This window comes from Gossypium hirsutum, chromosome A08 (genome assembly GCF_007990345.1).
Source record: "Gossypium hirsutum isolate 1008001.06 chromosome A08, Gossypium_hirsutum_v2.1, whole genome shotgun sequence".
NCBI lineage: Eukaryota > Viridiplantae > Streptophyta > Magnoliopsida > Malvales > Malvaceae > Gossypium > Gossypium hirsutum.
This window is the reverse complement of record NC_053431.1, coordinates 20,703,333-20,716,696: the sequence shown is the minus strand read 5'-3', so window position 1 is coordinate 20,716,696 and position 13,364 is coordinate 20,703,333.

The following is a 13,364-nucleotide window of genomic DNA, read 5'->3' as shown; positions in this document are numbered from 1 at the left end:
TCAAAGTAGATCGAAGATGACAGATTTGGCATCTCTGTATTAGACGGGGAGCAGATCGAAGATAGCAGATCTGACATTTGTGTGTTTACATCGAAGCAGATCGAAGATGACAGATTTGGTGTCTCTGTATTAGGCGGGGAGCAGATCAAAGATTTCAGCATGGCGTCCTTGAGTTTGCAGGGAGCAGGTTGAAGATAGCAGATTTGACATTCCTGAGTTACAGTGAAGCAGTTTGAAGCTATCAGAATACCTTTAAAGAAGATGAGGATCAAAATTTCGAGCCTTGGCCAGGCCGGGCAAAATTGGTCCTTTTATAGTCTTTGCTCTATTTCCGTTACACGGCAATGAGCAAAGAGGGGCAGCTATAGGAACCCATTTTTGCCCGGGCCCGTGAAATGAAATAAACAAAAATTTATAAACCAAATTAAATAAATAAAGTGTCCCTGTTAATGTCCAATTTACAATAAACAGGCCTAAAGGCCTGATAACCCAAAACTCGATTACATTTTATAGCCCAATTAGTCAAAACCAAAATAACCATTAACCCAATACCCTTTTTCACTAGTAACCTAAGCAACTACTCGGTTACACCCATTAAACCTCCTAACCCAACAAATAAACACGACCCAAAAGGCCCAAACCATTAACAGGATCAGAGGACCTAGGGTTTTCTGAAACCCTAAGTGCCGCAAGCACCCCGACACCAGGCCTCATCTTGCGCCGCAATCGGCGTGCCAATCCCTCGTCACCGGGTCTTCACTCACCTGCAAAAGGAAAGAAACAACAGAGACAATACAAATATGGCAAGAAATAAAATCAAATATTGTAAATATTATTTTATGTTGATTTTCAGTGGCTATAAAAGCCCGAATCAAAACAATGTAATGGACTACGTTTTCTTACATGCACATATACAATAAAAATCAGGAAAATACAGAGGTAATTTACATCTACAAACCCTGTTTAATCTTTGCTTTAGTTTTGATAATTTCTTCTTGGTCTTTCTATGCTAACAGTGAAATACACTATCGAAAATCAATTTTTTTTTATTTATCGAAAGGAAACCCAACGTTTTTGTTTCTGTTGAATTTTTTTTATACAAACTATCGTCAAAAAGGAAAAAGGAATAGATTACCTACGATTTGACTCGAAAAGGAGTGTTTTTGGCTTTCAGGCCACCATGTGTGGTCGCGCCGATGGTGGCGCATAGGGCGAGTGCAGTGGATGCTCGTGGGGCCGATGGCCAGATGTTAAACCGGAAAAGAGGAGGTTTCAAAGGATTTTCAGAATTTTTTTTTAAAGGACTAAGTTCAAATGTTTTTTTTAAAAAAAATAACTTGTATAATGATATGAAAACGACGTCATTTTTACTTAATTCAATAAGTACCAAAACGACATCTTTTAGGGCTAGGATCCGCGTGTTGACCCGATAATCTGGTGAGGGTTCGCGCGTTTTTGATAAAAGGGCTAATTGCCCAATTGATCCTTCCGCATTTTTAATATTTATAATTTCATTTTATTTTTATTTTAATTTGGCCCTAACCTTTTATTTTTGTTTCAATTTAGTCCTAATGGCCATTATAAAACTTATTTTGGGAACGAAGTCGTTTTGGGGATTCAGGCTAATTGCCCAATGAGTCCCTCGAATTTTAGCGCGTGTTTCAATTAAGTCCCAATTTTTTTATTATTTTAAAATTAACCCTAGAGTTTTATTTTTATTTAATTTTAATCCTTTTTAAATTTTTTATATATAACTTATTTATTTTAAATATTTTATATATTATTTATTTTTACTATAAACATTATTTATATATGTAAAAAAATTATTATATATATTATTTTTATTTATGTATTATTTATTATATTTATTATATTTTATTATATATTTTATTTATATATTATATTATAATTATATATATTATTCATTATATTATTTTATTATTTATTATTTATTTTTATGTATAATTTTAAAAATTTGTAAATTATTATTCAATAATACATATATCATTATTAAATATTTAGTATATTATGTAATATTCTAAAATTTCCTATAAATTTTTGTTCCTATTTAATATATAATATTATTTTTTATAAAATATATATTAAATTATTATATCATATAGTTTTTTTATTAATTAATTAACCATTTTTAAAAAAAATTCTCCTTTATTATTTATATATTGTTTTAAATATTTTTAATACCTCATTTATTTTTAACGATATTTAGTTTTCATCTTTATTTTTGACTTATTTTACATATATTCATAATTTGTTGATTTATTTTCTTATTTTTTTTATTTAGTATTGTTTTAGTATGTTAATTTTATCTCATAAATTATTTGTATTTTTATGTTATTTATTATTTTTATATATTTGCATGGAAATTGATCATTTATGTTGTTATTTTAGGTTATACTTGTATGAAATATTATTGTGTGTACCATGTAATTTTATATTTTATGTTTATTATTTTCTATGTTTATTTGCATGACATATAAATGTATATATTATGTAGTGTATATTGTTATTTATTATTTGCTATGTTATATTCGCATGAAGTATTAATGTATGAATTATATAGTTTAGTATTGATATCTTGTAATATGTTAATATTATATCCTGATTGCATCATTGTTTAAAAAATATATACCCAAAAATATTTTAAAAAACGAGGCAATGTTTTTGTGTTTAGGGATTCGGGAAATGGTGCCCTAACATGCTGGGTTGCGATTCCCTATTTGTCTAAATACCTAAAATATCCTTCTAAATGAATTTTGTAAATTAAGAGATGATTTTTGTTACGAGAGTTTAAGAATATCGTGTCCAATCGTGCTGGATGTGATGTTCGTATTCTTTCGAGGCAAAGGAATCTCAATTTCCAACTCAAATTATTTCGGTTTTAAAAAAGGGATCATTTTTTTTAAATTCTCTCAAACTTTTAACATTAAGACAGAAAACTATTCAATTTGGTACCAATTTTGGGCGTTGCGAGGGTGCTAATCCTTCATCGTACGTAACTGACTCCCGAATCCGTTTTCTCACATTTTCGTAGACCAAAATATTTTATAAGGTGATCCAATCACACCTTAAAAGGTTGGTGGCGACTCCCATTTTCGTTTTCAAAAGTCGACCCCATTTTTCCAAAAACTCATTAAAAAATAGTTTCGACATCCCAGACATGGTCTTACATGGGATCACATAACGATGCCAAAGCCATGTCCCAGACATGGTCTTACATGGGATCACATGTCACTGCCAAAGCCATATCCTAGATATGGTCTTATACAGGAGCTCATTCACTCAAATATCAACATGATGATACCCTAAGTATTCCTCAAGTTCAATCGGCTTATGTCGCCACAATTCTTTAACAAACAACATTAATGAAATTCACCAAGACAATTAAACCATTCGTATAATATCAAATAATAAGCACATAATAAAATGTTATATTAATTATACACAAACTTACCTCAGTTCAAAATATGGACAATTACTTCGATTTAGTCCTAAATCTTGCTATTTCCCCTGTCTAGGCCCAGACTCCGTTTTTCTTGATCTATAATAGCTAATTTCACTTATTTAATATCCACATTATTCAATTTAGTCCAAAAATCATACTATGGAAAAATTACGCATTTGCACCTAAACTTTGACATATTTACACTTTTGTACCTAAGCTCGTAAAATGAAATGTGTTCAATGTCTTTGTTACCCAAGCCTGGCCGATTCATATTCCTTCTTATAACAGCCCACATTTTTCATCAAATCATATTTTGGACACTTATTTTTGCATGTTTTACAAATAAGTCCTTTTTGGTGTTTTCATGAAAAACCACCTAGGAAAATATGTTTATCTAATACTAAACTTTCATATTCCTTGATAAATCATCAAAATACATGTATAACACACATGAGTAAATTTTTGAACATAAACCCTAGCTTAAAAAAATGGTAGAAATAGCTAGTTCATGTTTCAAATATCTCAAAAACATAAAGAACATAAAAAACGGGGTTAGGATGTACTTACTATCAAGCTTGAAAAGTTGATGAAACCCTAGCTATGGTGACTCTTCAGATTCAGTACAAGCATGGGACATATGAAGAGATTTTGGCTTTATTTTCCCTTTTTATTCTTTTATTTACCAAAAGACAAAAATGCCCTTAAAGCCTTACTTTAAAATTTTACCCATGCACGCCAATTTTTGTCCATAAAAATAAAAATTGGGAAAATTGCTATTTAAAGACCTCTAATTACTAATCTAAAGCCATTTCATACTTAAAGCTTCTAGAATCTTTAATTTTGAATCTTTTGCAATTTAGTCCCTAAGGTTAAATTGGACACTTTGCACATAAAATTTCTTCATGAAATTTTCACACAAGTATGTAGTCATATAATGGCCCTTATAAAAATCGCAAAATAATTATTTCTACTTCAGATTCATGGTCACGAAACCACTGTTCTGACTAGACCCTAATTTGGGATGTTACAACTCTCCCCCTTAGGGATTTTTGTCCCTGAAAATTTTACCTATAAAAAGGTTTGGGTATTGACTTCTCATTGTTTCTTTAGGCTTTCATGTGGCCTCTTCAACCCCATGTCATTGCCATAACACTTTTACTAGAGCAATACTCTTGTTTCTTAATTGTTTGACCTCCCGAGCTAAGATTTTAACCGGTTCCTCACCATAAGTTATATTCAGTCGTATCTCCACCTCTGTAGGTGAAATCACGTGTGAAGGGTCAGAATGGTAACGGCGCAACATAGACATATGGAACACATCGTGAATCATTTCTAATTCGGATGGTAAGGCTAATCGATAACCCACCGGTCCTATTCTTTCAGTCACCTCATATGGTCCAATAAAACGCAGACTCAATTTCCCTTTCTTGCCAAATCTGAGAACTTTTTTCCATGGGGACACTTTTGAAAATATCTTATCACCGACTTGAAACTCAATTTCTTTCAATTTCAAATCTTCGTAGGATTTCTGTCTATCCAAAGTCGCTTTCAAACACTCTCGAATCACTTTTACTTTCTCTTCGATTTCTCGTACTAAGTCGACCCCATGAATGTGATTCTCTTTGAGTTTGGTCCAATATAATCGTGTTTGGAACTTGCGCCTATGCAAAGCCTCATAAGGCGTCATTTTCAAGCTCGTCTAGAAACTATTATTACAGGCAAATTCCACCTATGGTAAATATTTTTCCCAGCTGCCCTGAAGTTCGAGAATACAACACTAGAGCATATCTTCCTGTATCGTATTACTCTCTCTATCTGACCATCAGTTTGCGGATGGAAAGCGGTACTAAAATTTAGCTTTGTACCTAAAGCTTCCTGTAGCATTTCCCAAAACTGCGATGTGAATCTCGGATCCCTATCCAAAATGATCGACAAATGTACTCCATGTAGTCTCACAATTTAAGAAACATATAACTTGGCTAGCTTATAGAGTGAGTAGTCGGTACATACTGGAATAAAGTGAGCTGACTTCGTCAGTCGATCCACTACAACCCAAATGGCATCTTTCTTTTTTGGTGAAAACGGAAGTCCCGTCACAAAATCCATAGTAATCCGGTCCCATTTCCACTCGAGAACCGTCACAGGTTACAGTAAACCCGAAGGTACTTGGTGCTGCTTTCACTTGCTGACATATTATACATTTCGAAACAAATTCTGAGATGTCTCTTTTCATGCCCAGCAACCAATACAATCTCTTCAAGTCATTATACATCTTGGTGCTACCCAAATGGATTGACATACAACTACTATGTGCCTCGTGAAGAATTTTCCCGATAAGTTCATCATCCCTAAGTACACAGACCCTATCCTGAAACATCAAGCAACCATCAGTACCAATCCAAAAATCTGATTCAACACCCGACTCACGTTGAACTCTCTTGGTTTGCAAACCATTGTCACCTTTCTGAGATTCACAGATTTCTTGGAGAAACATCAGTCTAACTCTTAACTTTGCTAGTATCGAACCATCATCGGACACTGTTATCTGAGTGTTCATAGCTCTCAAGGTAAATAAGGATTTCCTACTCAAGGCATCGGTGACCACGTTCGCCTTACCCGGGTGATAGACAATCACCAATTCATAATCCTTTATCAACTCTAGCCACCTACGTTGCCGTAAATTTAGATCTTTATGAGTCATCAAGTACTTTAGAATTTTATGATCGGTGAATACCTGACACCTCTCACCATACAAGTGATGTCTCCAAATCTTTAATGCAAACATAATAGCAGTTAGCTCTAGATCGGATAATCTTTAACCCAATCCATTTAAGGATGCATCATTATAAACAATAAATTCTTTTCCCGGCTCGGGTTGCACTAATACTTACCGGAGCCTCAATCAACAATGCCTCTAATTTATCAAAACATTGCTGGCACTTTTCCGACCATTCGAACTTGGTATCTTTTTGCAACAATTTTGTCATCGGAGAGGCAATCATAGAAAATCCTTTAATGAACCTCTTGTAATAGCTGGCTAGGCCCAAAAAGCTTCAAACTTCAGATACGTTCCGCGATGGTTTCCAATAAAAAATGGTCGAAATCTTACTCGGGTCAACTAGGATCCCATCACCCGACATAACATGCCCCAAAAATCTGACTTCTCTAAGCCAAAACTCGCTTTTGCTAAACTTTGCATACAATTACTTATCTCCCAAAGTTTGCAAGATAATCCTCAAATGATCAGCATGTTCAAATTCGTCATGAGAATAAATCAGGATACCATCAATATACCACGAAAAATTTATCCAAATAAGGTCGGAAAATTCGATTCATTAAATCCATGAAAATCGCAAGAGCATTCGTTAGGCCAAAAGGCATTACCAAAAATTCATAGTGACTATACCTCATTCGGAATGCGGTTTTCGACACGTCTGAGTCCTTAACTCTCAACTGATAGTAGCCGGACCTCAAATCTATCGTGAAAAACATTGTAGCTCCCTTCAGTTAATCAAATAAATCATCTATCCTCAGCAATGGATACTTATACTTTACCGTCACTTTGTTGAGTTATCGGTAATCAATACATAACCTCATCGAACCATCTTTCTTCTTCACAAATAAAACTGGTGCACCCCACGGTGAGTAACTAGGTCTCGCGAAACCTTTATCTTTCAATTCTTGCAATTGGGCTTTCAACTCCTTCAACTCAGTTGGAGCCATCCTATACGGAACAAATGAAATGGGTGTCGTACCTAGAACTAGATCAACGTTGAATTCCACTTCTCTAATCAAGAGCAATCCAGACAACTCTTCTAAGAATACATTTGAATACTCACGTACTACTGGTACTGACTCAATTCTTAACTCTGATTCTTTTGTATTCAACATAAAGGCAAGGTAAGCCTCGTAACCCTTCCTTACACATTTCTAAGCTACCATAGAAGAAATCACTGCAAGCAAGCTATCCGAATCATCTGATTCAACCCGGAGAATATCACCACTTTTATATTTCAGTTCGATAAATTTTCTCCCACAGTTTACTACTACATCATGAGCAGTTAACCAGTCCATACCAAGAATTACATCGAATTCATCAAATGGCAAAAGTATGAGGTTAACCGAAAAATAGTGTCCTCTAATCATCAAAAGGAAATTCCTACATACTTTGTCAACTAGTACACATTTGCCTAACGGGTTTGACAATTTTATTATAAATTCAGTAGGCTCAACAAGCATGCTCATACTAGACACCAATTCAATACAAATATAGGAATAGATAGATCCCGGATCAATCAAAGTAATAACAGTAGCATCATAGATAGAAAATGTATCTATAATTACATCTGGGGATGAAGCCTCTTCGCGAGTGCGAATGGCGTACGTCCTTGCAGGAGCTCTGCCTTCGAGTTTCACAGTGGACTCTTTAGGTGCACTCTTACTACTCGCTCCATTACCCGGATTTTTTTGGGTTTACCACGACCAGCAATGTTACCTGATTTGGCACTTTGATATCTCTCATTTTCTGTCATCTCGGGGCACTCTCTAATAAAGTGGTTTGGAGAACAACACTTGAAACAAGTCCTGTCACTCCTACGACATTCACCGGAGTGACGTCTACCACACTATGGACATTTCGACCTACTTGGTCGAGTATTACCCGCACTAGCAATCGAGGTGGTCTGGGCCTTAGTACCCGAGTAATGTTTATCTTTATTTCTATTAAGGAACCCAACAAAAGCATAAGAGCGAAAATTGAAATCCCTTGACTTCCTCGATGTGGACTGAAATGACTTGCTCATAGGACTTTTCCTTGAGTCCCCAGTCTCTGACTCAGCCTTCCTCTTCTCTTTGGCCAATTCCTCACCATATAAGCTCTTCCGATGAGTACCACAAACTCTTTTAGCTCAAGCATACCAACGAACATCTGAATGTCTTCGTTTAATCCGTTCTCATAACTCTTGCACATAATGGCTTCGGTCGACACACATTCTCGAGCGTATTTGCTGAGCCTCACAAACTTTCGCTCGTACTCAGTTACTATCATTCTGTCTTGTTTCAACTAAAGTAACTCCTTCTCTTCTGATCCATAAATCTCTGATTGATATACTTTTTCCAAAACTCCTCTTGGAAAAATTCCCATGTCACCCTCTCCCTCGGTACTACCGAGACAAATGTCTTCCACCAATGTTAAGTCAAATCTCTAAGTAGTGATACCGCACATTTCATGTACTCTTTCAGTGTGCATGACAATTCTTCAAAAACCTAGATGGTGTTTTTGAGCCAAAATTCTGCCCGTTTCAAATCATCGTTAATACTAGCTCGAAATTCTTCAGCCTCTTGTTTCCGAATTTTATCTACCGAGGGTTTATTCAGTCTTATAAAATCCATACCTTGGGGTGCCACTGAAATAGGCTGAGGAATAAGCGGGGGTGAAGGAGGTTGAGCATTCGGGTTCGCTCGAATGAACTCCGTGTACCAAGTATCCATTATATGGAGAAAGGCTTCTCGAGCCCCTTCTCCTCCTCCCTGACTAACCGTGGGAGGTTGGGTATCAGTTGGCACGGTTCCTACAGCAAGAGTCGATGCTTTACTTTCTACATCATCTGCCACAGCCCGATTGGGATCTATTTACTATATGAGAACACAATTAAAAATTGTCAGGAGTCATCACACTATCACAATATATATATGGCATGTATAGTTAAACTCGTACACATACTACGTTAGTTCAAGAATCGACTAAACCATAGCTCTGATACCACTAAATGTAACACCCCTTTCCCGAATTTGATGCCAAAATAGGGTACGAGGCATTACCGGACATAAACTCACACAATCATACAAAAACGGGCCATAAAATTTTACCCAAATTTAAAAAATTTTCATTCACATGCATATCGTCCCTTATGTGGGCCTTCGAGGTCCAAAACATACATTGGGTGTTGTTCGAGACTAAACTGAGAACTTTCGGAACTTATACAATACTTAGAAAATTTTCCTATTTTGGAGGGTCACACGCCCGTGTGGGTAGGCCACACGGCCTCGTGGCTTGGGACACACCCGTGTCCCTAATCTGTGTAACTCTCTATTTATGAACAAAATGTCATCATCCGGCCAAGGCATACGCCCATGTGCTTAGGCCGTGTGGACAATTAAATTTCATAATTTTTCCATAAATAGGTGCAGACTTTACACGGCCAGGGTACATGCATATGTCCTATAGCCGTGTCTATCACACGGCCGTGTCTCAGCCCGTGTGTTTACTACTGGGCATTCTGTTTGTATTAATTAGGGTGCAAGGGACACACGGCCAAAGTACACGCCTATGGGGCGAGCCCTGTGTCACAGACAATTTAAACACATGCTCGTGTGTCTGCCCATGTGGACAAATTTAAGGTCATATTTCAAGCCATTTGCCACTCTTATTTACACAACACATTCATGGTTCCAAAGGTACTTAAACTCTCTCATGAATCTAGTTTGTGTATTCAATTTCTCAGCACTTTAGACTAGATTAAGACTCCATATCATAACAACTCTATTGTACCAAACACACATGTATCCATGAGCAATAATTATTAAATTGGCATGCATGCATTTTTATATCAATCCATATGCACACACAGTGATCTTCATCATTCAACCATCATACACTAGACCGATGTCATAATGGAATTGGCTCATACATGCATAAGTAAATTGGTTTACAACCCAATAGTCATTATAAGTCATATCTCATGGCCTTATACAAAATGAATCATAACACACTCATAAGCCAATACATTGGCTAAACTAATATGACATGTAACAAAACAACCAAGTTCCTATACATGCCATACTCAAAATAAAGAGACTAATTATACCTAAAAGATCCGATTGATAGTGTGATCGAGTCTCAGACGCCCTTTGATCCCCGAACTAGCTTGGTGAAACTATAAGAAAAAGGAAAGAGAGGGAGTAACCATAAAGCTTAGTAAGTTTATATGTAAATAACAAACAATGAAAATATGTAACTCCAACACATACATAACATCACTTAATTCATTACATTCTCCATAATCACTATTACCATATCCTATCTCGTTCAAATCTCACAATGCCTCATAGAACTCAAAATCATGATTTCTCCATTTTAATCATACCAAAATTATATCATTCTGTATTCTCGATAACTACGAGTTTAGCGTACTTACCTGTACCCACTCAAGATAGTTATACCTCGTCATTCTTTTGACACATTCTGGGACTACCCGTTGAACCGCTTGGAACACTAAGGGTTATTCCGGATATCATCTACACAAGGTAGAGTGCCAATGTCATAGTCCAAATATGGTCTTACATGAGACCACATAATGATGCCAATGTCATGTCCCAAACACGGTTTTACATGGGATCACACATATCGAAGCCGATAGCCCAGTTATGGTCTTATACGATGTCCCATTATGATGCCAATGCCATGTCCCGAACATGGTCTTACGTGGGATCACATAACGATGACAAAGCCATGTCCCAAACATGGTCTTACATGGGATCACATGTCACTGCCGAAGCCATATCCCAGATATGGTCTTATACGGGAGCTCATCCACTCAAATATCAACATGATGATACCTTAAGTATTCCCGAGGTTCAATCGGCTTTTGTTGCCACAATTCTTTAACAAAAAACATCAATGAAATTCACCAAGAGAATTAAACCATTCGTATAACATCAAATAATAAGCACATAATAAAATGTTATATTAATTACACACAAACTTACCTCGGTACAAAATGTGGACAATCACTTCGATTTAGTCCAAGATCTTGCTCTTTCCCCGGTCTAGGCCCAGACTCCATTTTTCTTGATCTATAATAGTAAATTTTACTTATTTAATATCCACATTATTTAATTTAGTCTAAAAATTATACTATGAAAAAATTACACTTTTGCCCTTAAACTTTGACATATTTACACTTTTGTACCTAAGCTTGTAAAATGAAATGTGTTTAATTTCTTTGTTACCCAAGCCTGGCCAATTTATATTTCTTCTTATAGCAGCCCATATTTTTCATCAAATCAATTTTTGACACTTATTTTTGCATGTTTTACAAATAAGTCCTTTTTGGTGTTTTAATGAAAAATCACCTAGAAAAAGATGTTTATCTAACACTAAACTTTCATATTCCTTCGTAAATCATCAAAATACATGCATGAAACATATGGGTAAATTTTTTAACATGAACCCTAGCTTAAAACAAGGGTAGAATTAGCTAGTTCATGTTTCAAAGATCTCAAAAACATAAAGAACATAAAAAAGGGGCTACGATGTACTTACTATCAAGCTTGAAAGGTTAAAGAAACCCTAGTTATGGTGACTCTTCAAATTTGGCACAAGCATGGGAAAGATGAAGAGATTTTGACTTTATTTTCCCTTTTTATTCTTTTATTTACCAAAAGACAAAAATGCCCTTAAGGCATTCCTTTAAAATTTTACCCATTAATGCCAATTTTTGTCCATAAAAATAGAAATTGGGAAAATTACTATTTAAGGACCTCTAATTACTAATCTAAAACCATTTCATACTTAAAGCTTCTAGAATTTTTAATTTTGCAACTTTTGCAATTTAGTTCCTAAGGTTAAATTGGACACTTTACACATAAAATTTCTTCATGAATTTTTCATACAAGCATGTAGTCATATCATAGACCTCATAAAAATCGCAAAATAATTATTTCTACTTTGGATTCATGGTCTCGAAACCACTATTTTGTCTAGACCCTAATTCGAGATGTTACATGCCAAATGACAAAAATACCTTCAATGAGTCGCATTTTTATTCAATTAAGCCTAAAACACTGTGAATGCCTCATAATATGCATTGAAGATATTTCAAAAGTCCAAACCCCAAAAAAAAATTCAAAGAATATAAAATTCTAGGATCGAAAATAAATTTTTTGAAAATTTACCGTATGGAACAATCAATTTATCAAACCAATGTGCATTCCTAATAAATTTTGTTGGATCCAATTGTGCATTTCATCCCTTTACTTTATAAAATTGAGATATTAATCACTCTATTTTGATTTATCATAATTTGGCCCTTATATTTTATGAAAATTGTCAAGTTAGTTCAACTTTTGATAAACCAGTAAGCTTAAATTGTTGATTTTTGCTAGTTTGTTGCATATAGATTGCTGGATTATTTATTTTAAATGATTGAATTGTTGAATTTTCAGGTTTGAGATTTAACAACAAGGCTTAACAATATTACTCAATTGGATTAACTTTTCAATTTTCTTAAAGCACAAAGATCAAACTTTGATAAATAAAGGGACTAACTTATCAAATTTCATAAATTAGAGAGATGAAATTTAAAATTAGACCAATTTTATTAACATTGTTTTAAAATTATTTTGTTCATATAATTATATCTTGACCTACATAATAAATTAAAATTAATAAATAGAGTAAAAAATTGTATGTAACAAAATATTATTATAAAAATATATGACCGAATATTAAAAATCATAAAAGCAGCAAAACCTAATCGCTTAGTAAACAAAAATTTAATAAAAAAATAGAAAATCAATTCACGCTACACTCAATTCAGCCTTCAATTATAAAAAAAATCAATTAAAACGAAAATTATACTATCATTGATCAGTTTAATCATTACGCTGCTAACGTAGCAAATGAAAGCTACGAGGAGTTGACATGTGCCATGCCACGTGAATATGTATGTTGATGTGTCATGTCATAGTAGCATTTTAAAAAATAAATAAACATTTTAAAAAGTTATTAAAAATTAATAAAAATGCATTAGAATGAACTTGAATAAATGATTGTCCATATTTCTTTGAATCTAGATATATATTTGACCAAATTTATTTTGAATGAATGTAAAACTACAAA